Below are 12,271 nucleotides of genomic sequence, written 5' to 3'. Positions count from 1 at the left end.
GGGTCTCACAGTCGAGTTTCCTGAAGAGGACTGGTGGACCCCTGAGGAGTTAGAGCACGGCACCGACTGCTCGTGCGAGAGTTATGTTGCGGGACAGCAGTTCTGAGGCCGTGCTGAGCTCCACTTCTGAGGCCGAGCTGAGCTCTAGCCTTGATATCGAGCCGAGCTGTGTACTCTGATTGTTTTGGTGGATTTTCTTATGTACTTGATATTTGAATTTTATTCTTTTTGTGTAAATATCATGCCTTCGGGCCCAAATGTATATAACTATTGTATCACTATCCGGGTATCAAGTATTATGGGATTATTCACAGGTAAAACTTAGTCTTCCGCTGATCTGATGAGTTTGTATTAGTTGTGTGTATGCTGTGGTGGAATACAGTATCTGATGATCCTGGCAGGTTTGGGTTAACCGGTGTTAACTCGGTCACTGGCCCGGTTCAGTGTGAACGGGGTGTGACAACCGGGCCCTAGCTCGGCAATACTAAGACCGAGCTCTAGCTCGGCACCACAAGACCAGACCCTAGTCTGGCGACTCAAAGACCTTAATCAATGAGGCATAAAGACCGGGCCCTAGCTCGACAATACTAAGACCCAGCTCTAGCTCGGCGCCATAAGACCAGACCCTAGTCTGGCGACTCAAAGACCTTAACCAATGAGGCACAAAGACCGAGCTCTAGCTCGGCACCACAAGACCAGGCCCTAGTCTGGCGACCCAAAGACCTTAACCAATGAGGCACAAAGACCGGGCCCCAGCTCGGCAGCAAATAAGATCGAGCTCTAGCTCGGCGCCACAAGACCAGACCCTAGTCTGGCGACTCAAAGACCTTAACCAATGAGGCACAAAGACCGGGCTCTAGCTCGGCACCACAAGACCAGGCCCTAGTTTGGCGACCCAAAGACCTTAACCAATGAGGCACAAAGACTGGGCCCCAGCTCGGCAGCAAATAAGACCGAGCTCTAGCTCAACGCCACAAGACCAGACCTTAGTCTGGCGACTCAAAGACCTTAACCAATGAGGCACAAAGATCGGGCTCTAGCTCGGCACCACAAGACCAGGCCCTAGTTTGGCGACCCAAAGACCTTAACCAATGAGGCACAAAGACCGGGCCCCAACTTGGCAGCAAATAAGACCGAGCCCAAGCTCGGCACCGCAGGACCTGAACCTAGTCTGGTGACTCAAAGACCTTAACCAATGAGGCACAAAGACAGCGATCTAGCTCGGCAGCAACTAGACCGAGCTCGGGGGCTAATCCACGAGCGCTCAAAATACATTTTACCGAGGGAGACATCTACATAAATATGGTATATGAGGCTAATCTCCGGGGGGCTGATCCACGAGCCTAGCTCAGCACAAGAAAATCCATCGGGTCGGATCACTTCTTCACTAACATCGATTGAGCCGCAGGGCTGTACCAGAGTAGCATGGACGGGAACGCGCCGCTCATAGTCCGTCGGATCATAGCCGAGCATCTTATCCTGAAGTAACAAGATGACATCGTCTGAGCTGCCCTTAAACGAAGAAATGCTAACGTCATCCAACAACTCCTTGTTGGGGTAAGGGATCAGCCACCTAGGGCCATTTCTTCTCGACCCCCGTGAAAGCGCTTTGCTTCCATTGCCCTAGAACAAGCGATAGCCATGTCCTCGAACTGATGAACAGCCTCGGCTGAGAAAGTGAGGCAGTGCATCTCGAATCAGATTAAATGCTCTAGCAGGCCGACTCGAACTGCTAGAGCGGGGGGCTGGTGATGAGGCAAAATATGTCACTTTCCTCAGTACGGCTAAAGCATGACCCACCTTGGCACCAATCAGGCCGTGCTCCACCTCGGCCTCAATCATGCCGTGCTGAACCTCGGCACCAATCAGGCCGTGCTACTGCCTCGGCATCCATTAGGCCGTGCTACTGCCTCGGTCTCCATCAGGCCGTGCTCCACCTCGGCCTCAATCTTGCCGTGCTGCACCTCGGCACCATCAGGTCGTGCTTCACCTCGGCACCAATTAGGCCGTGTTCCACCTCGGCCCCAATCATGCCATGCTATTGCCTCGGCATCCAACAGGCCATGCTCCACCTCGGCCTCCATCATGCCGTGCTACTGCCTCGGCCTCCAACATGCCGTGCTGTTGCCTCGGCATCCAACAGGTCGTGCTCCACCTCGGCCTCCATCAGGCCGTGCTACTGTCTCGGCCTCCAATATGCCGTGTTACGGCCTCGGTATCAATCAGGCCATGCTCTACCTCGGCCTCAATCAGGCCGTGCTCCACGTCGGCCTCCATCATGCCGTTCTCCACCTCGGCCTCAATCATGCCGCGCTCCACCTCGGCACCAATCAGGACGTGCTCCACCTTGGCCTCAATCATGCCGTGCTCCACCTTGGCACCAATTAGGTCGTACTATTATCTCGGCATCCAACAGGCCATGCTTCACCTCGGCCTCCAACAGGTCGTGCTGTTACCTCGGCGTCCATCGGGTCGTGCCGTGCTACCACCTCGGCCCGACGTCAACAACAAGGATTCCAGAAACGTGTTTCCGTCCACCCCTACATTCAAGGAACGTAGTCTATTCCGGAGGTCAGGAGTCCATCCACTACACGTCATCATGACGTCACACGGTTGATCTCTCCTTGTTAAGAGGGGAATATTCCAGGAATATTCTAGGAATATTCCCGGAATCACAGAGCCACTCTCCTTGAGGACTCCAAGCTTAAGTAGGACTCTTCACAATCGTCTCCCACTTGCCCTCCACAAGCAGCCTATAAATACCAAGGTAAGCCTCCATCACAGGGGATCGATTACTCACTTCTCATACCGTAAAGCTCTCTTGAGCATCTGTTAAGGAAAGGTCTAACTTAGGCATCGGAGAGTCCCCCGTCGGTCAGCCCGGCTCTCCTTGTCATATCTTCTGTGCAGGTCAGCCAAAGCTCCAGGAGCTGCAGGAGAGATAGTCCAGTCAAATTTTTCCGCATCAAAACCCATTCACATTATGGTTTCCCTTCGGCTTCTCCCCCTTCTAGCTCTCCTTCCATTGATTCTCATTCTAAAGAGCAAACAAGGGAAGAGAAACAACCTTCCTCCGGGCCCTCCAAAGCTTCCCATAATAGGTAACTTGCACCAACTTGGTGAGCCTCTTCACCAAACTCTATGGCAACTCTCTAAGGAATATGGCCGAATCATGCTTTTACAACTTGGGCACATGCCTAAACTGGTAGGTAGCCTCATCTGCTGAAATGTCAAGTGAGATCATGAAGTCTCATGAATTTGAATGTTGCAGTAGGCCTGATATGATGGGCCCTAGGAGGCTCACATACAACAACTTAGACATTGCTTTTGGGCCTTACAATGATTACTGGAGAGAGATGAGGAAGTTGTGTTGTACAGCTCTTTAGTATGAAAAGGGTGCAATCTTTTCATTCCATTGGAGAAGAGAGAGTTGCTTCAATGATTAGCTCAATTTTGAAATCTTCATCATCATCAACTCCTATTAATCTAAGTGAGATACTCTTCACCCTCACTGATGAAAGAACTTGTAGGGTTGCTTTTGGTAAGAGTTACAAGGGGAGAGAATTTGATAATGGAGGGTTTGGAGAAGCTATTATTGAAGCTGCCGCCGTGCTAAGTGGCTGCTCTGGTGCAGATTTTTTCCCTTATGTGGGGTGGATCTTGGACAAGTTCACTGGTCTCCATGGAAGGCGTGAGAAGTGCTTCAATGAATTTGATCCTTTTTATCAAAGTGTGATTGATGAACACCTCAACAATGAGAGAGATGAATCAGAGAAGGAGGACATCACTGATGTGTTACTCAAAATAGGAAGAGATCATACAGGTGCAGATTCTCTCACCCATGATCATATTAAAGCAATCCTAGCAGTAAGCTACCTATTTTGCAAATTTTTTTTTTGTAAACTTGGGTTTTTTTAAAATGAATCAATTGTTCTTAATTTATTATTATTATTTTTTTCAGGATATATTCTTAGGTGGAGTAGACACTGGTGCTGTTACAGTAGAGTGGGCAATGACAGAGCTTGTTAAGAACCGAGAAGTGATGAAGAAAGTACAACATGAGATTAGAAGCACGGTTGGAAAGAAAGGAAAGGTTGCTGAAGCAGATTTGGACAAGCTTAAATTCTTTAAAATGGTGATAAAGGAGACTTTAAGATTGCATCCTCCACTTCCTCTATTACTCCCACGAGAAGTCATTCACCATTTTACCATTAATGGATATGATGTTTACCCCAAAACGAGGATCCAAGTGAATGTTTGGGTAATTGGAACAGATCCAAAATATTGGAAGAACCCAGAAGAGTTCATGCCTGAGAGGTTCATGGACATCTCAATTGATTTTAAGGGAACAAATTTTGAGTTATTGCCTTTCGTAGCAGGTCGAAGAAGTTGTCCTGGGATCCACATGGGTATTTCAGTGATGGAGCTAACACTTGTAAATCTTTTATATATCTTTAATTGGGATCTTCCTGATGGGATGAAGAAGGAAGATATAGACATGAATGAGCAAGCAGGTCTTGCTGTTCATAAGAAAGCTCCTCTTCACCTTTTGCCAATTCAGTATTAATTAGATGGAACCTTGAGAGAAATCCTATTTGCATTATTTGATAATAAGCAGTAATGTTGCTCAGCTTACAGATAATTAAATAAGAAAATGAAGCACATGATGCCACTATACAAATTCTTGCACATGCCTCTCACATCCCACCTGTGAATCCTACACCTTTCCTCATTAAATTTCCATTCCTTATTCAATGGTTCGTGCTGTTCTCTCATTAATGGTGCATATCCTTAAGTAATAAATAAATAATTAAATACATTATTATTATTATTTTTTTTTTTTTTGAGGGGTGTGGGAATTATTATTTACTATTGGTTATTTTGTTCAAGTAATTTTCCTTAGAAGTTACCTTGATATGGGAATATGACTCAGTGTTGTTGCCTTTACTTAAGATTTCAAATGCCTATTTTGACTTTATTTATAGAATGTCAGATCGGGGACCTTGATGCAACGGTAAGGAGTGTCCATTGTGATTAAATGTGTCACGGGATCAAGTAAGAAAGCACAAAAGCAATATCTCCATAGTGGCCAGAGCCTTGTGCACTAAATACATCTTTTTTTACCTTATTGTGAGTCAACAAGGTTGAGGTCGTTCTTGCAGTCACGTGGCTTTTTTACTGGTTGACCTGACACTAGAAATCTTCTATATACTTTTGATTAGGGGTTAAAACAGAAGAAGGAAGATATCGACATGGATGAGAAAGGAGGTCTTCCTGTTCATGAGAAAGCTCCTCTTGTGACTATTAACCATAATTCACCATTCAGAAGTGAATATTACCTCAATTAGTATTTTATAGACTCTTGGGAGGAATACTATTTGAGTCCATTCATTCAAATTTTATTGATGGGTGGGCGTGGGCCTTCGGGAACTTCAGCCGGTGCTGGCGCTAGCGATAGCAGGGGCACCTGGTAAGCCACCCCTAGTTCTAGAGTCGTGATTTTATTTCAAGCATCTTGGCTTAAATGCTTTCTACCTGTTAGATTATGAAACTTGAATGTCTTTCATTGATGACATGAAGAGGTACTTATACTATGATACTAGTTGGACTTCCCATACATGGATACTCAATACAAGGTAAACTACCCTAAATACAATTGTATTTTTACATATGAGTAGGAGAATATTCGATGTCACATATAACTGGAAGGTATGACTCCTGCAGTCCAACCCATGTGAAATATGTGAAAAATGAATATGTGATAAACGTGAATCACATAATTCTTATGCTCAATACTTCCAAATAGCCAATCAAAATACATCTGCATCTAGTTAGGTGGGAATGATTGAAAAGCACATAGCCTTCTACTTATCCAATGCTTCTCTGTGATTTGTTTCACTTACTCTCACTACTTGTTAATATGGCAAAAGCTTTCTATTTAAGGGGGACATGCTGGTCTTGAGATCAAGCCACTCAATATTGAGGTTAAACCAAATTCTGATTGGCCTTTGCATAATGCTGCCACTATGGCTACTTCTCCCCCTTCTAGCTCTTCTTCCATTGTTTCTCATTCTAAAGAGCAAACAAGTGAAGAAAACCAACCTTCCTCCTGGCCCTCCTAAGCTTCCCATCATAGGTAACTTGCACCAACTTGGTGACCTGCCTCACCGCTCTCTGTGGAAACTCTGTAAGGAGTATGGTCCAATTATGCTTTTGCAACTTGGGAGCATGCCTACACTAGTAGTCTCATCTGCTGAAATGGCAAGTGAGATCTTGAAGTCTCATGATCTTGAATGCTGCAAAAGGCCTGATTTGATGGGCCCTAGGAGGTTCTCATACAACTACTTAGACATTGCTTTTGGACCTTACAATGAGTACTGGAGGGAGATGAGGAAGGTTTGTGTTCAAGAGCTCTTTAGTTTGAAGAGGGTGCACTCTTTTAATTCTATTAGAGAAGAGCGAGTTTCTTCAATGATTAGCTCAATTTCGAAATCTTCTTCATCGTCAACTCCTGTTAATCTGAGTGATATGCTTTTTAACCTTACTGATGATGTAACTTGTAGAGTTGCTTTTGGTAAGAGTTACAAGGGGAGAGAATTTGATAATGGTAGGTTTGAAGAAGCCGTTAATGAAGCCATGGCCTTGATGGGTAGTTTCTCCTGCACAGATTTTTTCCCTTATGTAGGATGGATCTTAGACAGGTTCACTGGACTCCATGGAAGGCTTGAAAAGTGCTTCCAACAGTTTGATGATTTCTACCAAAAAGTGATTGATGAACATCTCAAAAATGAGAGAGCAGAATCAGAGCAGGAAGACATCATTGATGTTTTGCTCAAAGTTGGAAGGGATCACACAGGTGCAGCTCCTCTCACCAAAGAACATATAAAAGGAATCCTTATGGTAAGCAATCTATCTCCTACTCTTTGCTCCCTTTAACTTGGTTCCTATTTCTTTGCTGGTTTCTTTCGTAATTCTAAAACTAGAGGAGTTCGATACTATGGACAATGTGGATCAGCCATGTTGCCTTTACATTGGCTGAAAGACCTATTTCTTTGTTGGTAGGTTAGATCTGATGATACTAGCCAAAATTTTAACCTAGATCTAGCCAAAATTTTAATCTTTTAAATCTCAATCATGTTACGGACTTAGACTTAGGTAGAATTCTTCCTAAAAAGCTAGCCATCAAGAAGAGGGTGTGAGATTATTATCACCATCCGTGTGAAACCCCAACAAATCATTCTTTTCTTGATTTCCAAAAAAATGATTTTTTTTATCTTTTTTAATTATTCTTAATAACTGTTTTTTTTTTTTCAGAATATATTTTTAGGTGGAGTAGACACTAGTGCTGTTACAGCAGTGTGGGCAATGACAGAGCTTGTTAAGAAACCAGAAGTGATGAAGAAAGTACAAGATGAGGTTAGAAGCTCTGTTGGAAAGAAAGGAAATGTTGTTGAAGCAGTTGTCATCGATCAGCTAAAATTCCTTAAAATGGTGGTAATAGAGACTCTAAGATTGCATACTCCAGTTCCACTATTATTCCCACGGGAAACCATACATCATTTTACTATTAACGGTTATGACATTACCCCAAAACAAGGGTCCAAGTGAATACTTGGGCAATTGCAAGAGATCCCAAATATTGGACGAACCCAGAAGAGTTCATACCAGAGAGGTTCATGGATGACTCAATTGATTACAAAGGAACACATTTTGAGTTATTGCCTTTTGGAGCAGGCCGAAGAAGTTGTCCTGGAATACACATGGGTGTTTCAATGGTTAAGCTAGTACTTGCAAATCTTTTGTATGCCTTTGATTGGGGCTTTCCTGATGGGATGAAGAAAGAAGATATAGATATGGAAGAAGAAACAGGTCTTGTGATCCATAAGAAAGTTCCTCTTTACCTTGTGCCTATTAAGCATACTTGGGAATCAGAAGAGAAAGCCTCAATTAGTAATTGATGGGCTTAAAGAGGAATCCTATTTTCAATTTTAAAACCTTTCTTATCCCTGTATTATGTATTTCATTAAATAAATTTTGAGAATTAGGACAAGGGACAAAGATTGTCCCTTAATAATTGATGGGTACTACTTTTGGTATGGATTGTTATTATGATTGGTGCTTTTGGTATGGATTCTTATCATGATAAGTTGCTTCATTCATAGTTGTCAAAGGAGTTATTCTCAGGGTCAATCAATTGATTTAATTGGTTGGTTAAGATTCAAAAGGAAATTCCTTGCTCAAAGATCTAAATTTATACTTGAGCACATTCTTAGGGAGAGTTCTTTAGTGGGTTCCCTCTCTTTTTTTTTCTTGGTTATATGGTATGTGTTTGAGATTTAAAATGTAACCGCAAGCGTACGGATCAGTGTAGCTACGGGTCGAACACAGGGAGAGCAGCCACTTTATTTTTTATTTATTTTAATAATGCGAAAGTGAACCGATTAATGATTGTGATCTAATTCTAATTACCGTCCTAAACATATGTATCTAAAATAACGTCCTAACCATTCGTCATCTAAGAATTTAAAGACGCAAGCCACGCAATTAAAATTAAATAATAATAAAGGGAAAAAATGCTGAAATAAAAATAAAGTAAAAGAAATGGGATAAAGCTAGAGAGAGACTCACAAGTAGGTTTCTCTACTTAGCCCGAGGGATGCATCATAATATGAGCTTCCCTACTTGACCAGAGAGTCACTCTTACAAGGGTTACTCTACTTGGCTTTAGGGAAAAGGGAGACAATTGAAATAAAAGCAATAAATTGATGGTTCTATGGCTAGGAGGGGCAAAACCAACACATACACTAGCCATGAACCTTGGGGGAAAGGGATAGTAATAATGTAACGACTGAAAATAAAAATCCTAAATTAAGAAAGAAAGGGTAGTCAGAAGAGGGAATGAGAGGGGGGAGAGAAGACTACTGAAGGAGCCTACTTACTTGAATCAATGCTTGAACTTGAAAAAAAAAATTGCTCCACGGCTCGTGATCTTGTCACCTAGATCTAAGCCTAGAACTATAACTAAAAAAATTACAACTCAATTGCATAAATCATAAACATAAAAAGAACTGAATAAAAATAAAAGAGTGCTTGCATTAATTGACATAAAAAAAAACTATTACAAAAGTGATTAAAGAAAAAATAGAGAAGAACTAGAACTAAAGAGTGAGAGGGAGAGAGAGAGAGAGCAACTAAAAAAAACTAGAAGAAGAATGAATTGTCTCCCCTCCTCTTACATGAGTTGTATTTATAGGGAATGGGGAGGTAGGGTAACAATTTTCTCTTTCCTAAAAGAGAGAAACCCACAATTGATTGTGAGATCTTTTGAGACCAAAAGTGCTAAGGTGGAGGAGAGAGAAGAGAGAAATAAATTTCCTATAATTTTTTTTGCTTATTTTCTTTCCTTTTTTTTCCTAATTTTTTTTTCTTCTTTTTCTCTCTCCTAGGGAGGATTTTCTTCTTCTTTGTGTGATTTGGACAATATTTGGTGATGATGTGGAGGAGAGAGAAGATTTGGACAATCTTTGGTTCTCCCCTTTTTTTTCTCTTTCCTTTTTTTTTTCTTCTCTTCTTGCTTCCACGATTTTCCTTTCCTTTTTTATTTTTTTCTTCTTGTGCAAGAACCCTTCCACGATTTTGTTTGCTTCTAACTTGATGTGGAAATCCCCTCCATGCCCTTAGTGCTTTAAGTGAGTGAAAAGCAGGAAATCTTCAACAAAATCTTCTAAAAAAAACAACCATAAGATTCGAACTTGAGACCTCTTGGTGAGCAAGGAATTTTGTACACCATAGCTCACCAACTAAGCTAGGTAGTTGTTGTTACCAAAAACAAATCTTTAATCACTTAAATATGTGGTCCATCGATCCTTGTTGGCATTTGGAGTATTCCTTGTACCTCTGGGACAATTGCAAACGGGCTGGTTCTGCATCTCGGTTCAGTTCTGATCCATTATTCTTTTTCTGACCTGAAAAGAGAATAATCATTTGTACGGGTGACCAAACGAATGTGTACTTTTAATTTAACACGTCCATCTTGCTCAGAATTTCGTCCTCTTCGCAACCATGGAAAGAAATAGGACCTCTTTACGTGTAAAATTGAAGATATAGCTCCCGATAATCCTTAAGGCCTTGAAAATATAAAACCTGCAAAAAGAGAGTAAAACCCAAGGTAGCTCCATTCTAAATATGTAAAATGCATGTTTTACTACCCTAGATTTCACACATAAATGTGCTCATCAGCAAGCTTTACTTGACCTTGGCGCAAGTGTGAATATTTTACCTTACCATGTGTATAAGCAACTAGGATTGGGAGAATTGAAAGCCACTGGAACTACTCTTCAGTTGGCAGATAGGTCTATTAAGATTCCTAAAGGGATGGTTGAGGATGTTTTACTTAAGGTGGGAGAATTTATTTTCCCTGTTGATTTCATTGTATTAGACACCAAGCTCTTCTCAACCAAGGATAAGATCCTAATAATTCGAGGAAGACCATTCCTGGCTACTAGTAATGCATTAATCAATTGCCAAAATGGTTTCCTAAGATTATCTTTTAGCAACCAAGATGTTGAGTTTAACATGTTTAGGATAGGCAAGTAACCACATATGGAAGAAGAGATCAATGTGCTTGAGGATTTTTTGAATTTTTCTAATGATTTAATTACCAACTTTGATATTGATTTTGATTCAGAATTCTAAAAGTGTATGGATGTGTTGGATGATGCTAGTGAAACTTTCTTTTTGGAAGTCTTGAGTCTTTACACACCTGTGGAGCCCTTAAGACCCCTCTCCAATTCCATTCCCAAACCTTCCATAGTTGAGCCCCCAAAGCAGATCTTAAGGAGTTGCCATCTAATTTGAGGTATGCTTTCCTAGGGCCTAATCAGACTCTTCCAATAATAATTTCTTCAAATTTGACTTCTATCTAAGATGAGGAAGATAATAAGGAAGCCCTAGGTTGGACCATAGCTAATATCAAGGGTATAAGTCCTTCTATTGTGCAACATCATATACATCTTATGGAGGATTCCAAACCATCCACAGAACCTCAAAGAAGAACTAACCCAGTGATGATGGAAGCCATTAAGAAATAAAGTGCTTGGATCATAGAATAATTTATCCTATTTCTGATAGCCAATGGGTAAGCCTAGGTCCTATAGTGCCCAAGAAGTCTGGTGTTACTGTAGTTCCCAATGCCAATAACGAACTAATTCCAACCTATGTTTAATCAAGGTGGAGAGTGTGCATAGACTATAGGAAACTTAATGCGGCAATCTAGAAGGACCACTTCCCATTGCCATTCATTGACTGGATGTTAGAGAAGTTAGCTGGACATGAATACTATTGTTTTCTTGATGGATATTCTGACTATAACCAGATCCCAATTGCTTTAGAGGACCAACATAAGACCACTTTTACATACCCATATAGAACATTTGCTTACAGCCGTATGCCCTTTGGGCTTTGCAATGCCTCTGCTATGTTCCAATGATGCATGATGAGCATCTTTTCTGATAAGGTTAAAAAATTCTTAGAAGTATTTATGGATGACTTTTCAATTCCTGAGAATTCTAATTCTAAGTGTCTTCACCATCTTTTCCTAGTTTTGAAAAAGTGCATATCTAAGAATTTGGTTTTAAATTGGGAAAAATACCATTTTATGGTTAAATCTAGTATTGTTTTAGGACATGTAGTATCCAAGGAGGCAATTAAGGTAGATAGAGCCAAAGTTGTCACACCCCACTCCCGACAGACCCAACTTACCACTAGGAATGCCGACAGTGTGAGTAAGACATGTACCTGTCTTATAAACCTACTAAGATCTCTGATAGTAGTACCATAACATTTTCACAATCTCACAACACAAACCAACATAAGCAGCGGAATCAGAGTATAGTAACGGAATTCCAATTAAAATGAGTAAACATTTAACGCTAATATAATAGCAATAACCGTGTTATTCTGTTGCATTCACCCATGACAGATAATATAATCTCAAGAAAATATTCAATCCATAACTATATCCAAAAGTATCAAAAGGTGATGTACAATCTCACGGTGCGGCATAAGCATAGTGATCGCAAGCATAGTCCTGATCGTGCTCCTCCACTCCTGGCATCCACCAGTTGCTCATACCATACTCAAACCCAAAAGATACTGGGTCACCCGTCATGGGCACCACAGTATATGCATCATCATCTAAAAAGGGGTGTACACGTGGGGTGAGCTTTCCAACTCACTCAATGAGGGGTGGGGTCAAACACATCCAAGTAAG

At 41.5% G+C, this 12,271-nt stretch overlaps 2 pseudogenes; both read left to right on the top strand.

Moving 5' to 3' along the window:
* The first annotated feature begins 2,983 nt into the window (after nucleotides 1-2,983).
* On the top strand, nucleotides 2,984-4,681 carry LOC122086874 (annotated as a pseudogene).
* A 1,315-nt stretch (nucleotides 4,682-5,996) lies between these two features.
* LOC122087618 lies at nucleotides 5,997-8,096 on the top strand (annotated as a pseudogene).
* The last annotated feature ends 4,175 nt before the right edge of the window (nucleotides 8,097-12,271 follow it).

Source organism: Macadamia integrifolia, chromosome 8 (assembly GCF_013358625.1).
Source record: "Macadamia integrifolia cultivar HAES 741 chromosome 8, SCU_Mint_v3, whole genome shotgun sequence".
NCBI classification, from domain to species: Eukaryota; Viridiplantae; Streptophyta; class Magnoliopsida; order Proteales; family Proteaceae; genus Macadamia; species Macadamia integrifolia.
Note: the sequence above shows the minus strand (reverse complement) of the source record. Positions and strands in the feature narration are given on the sequence as shown.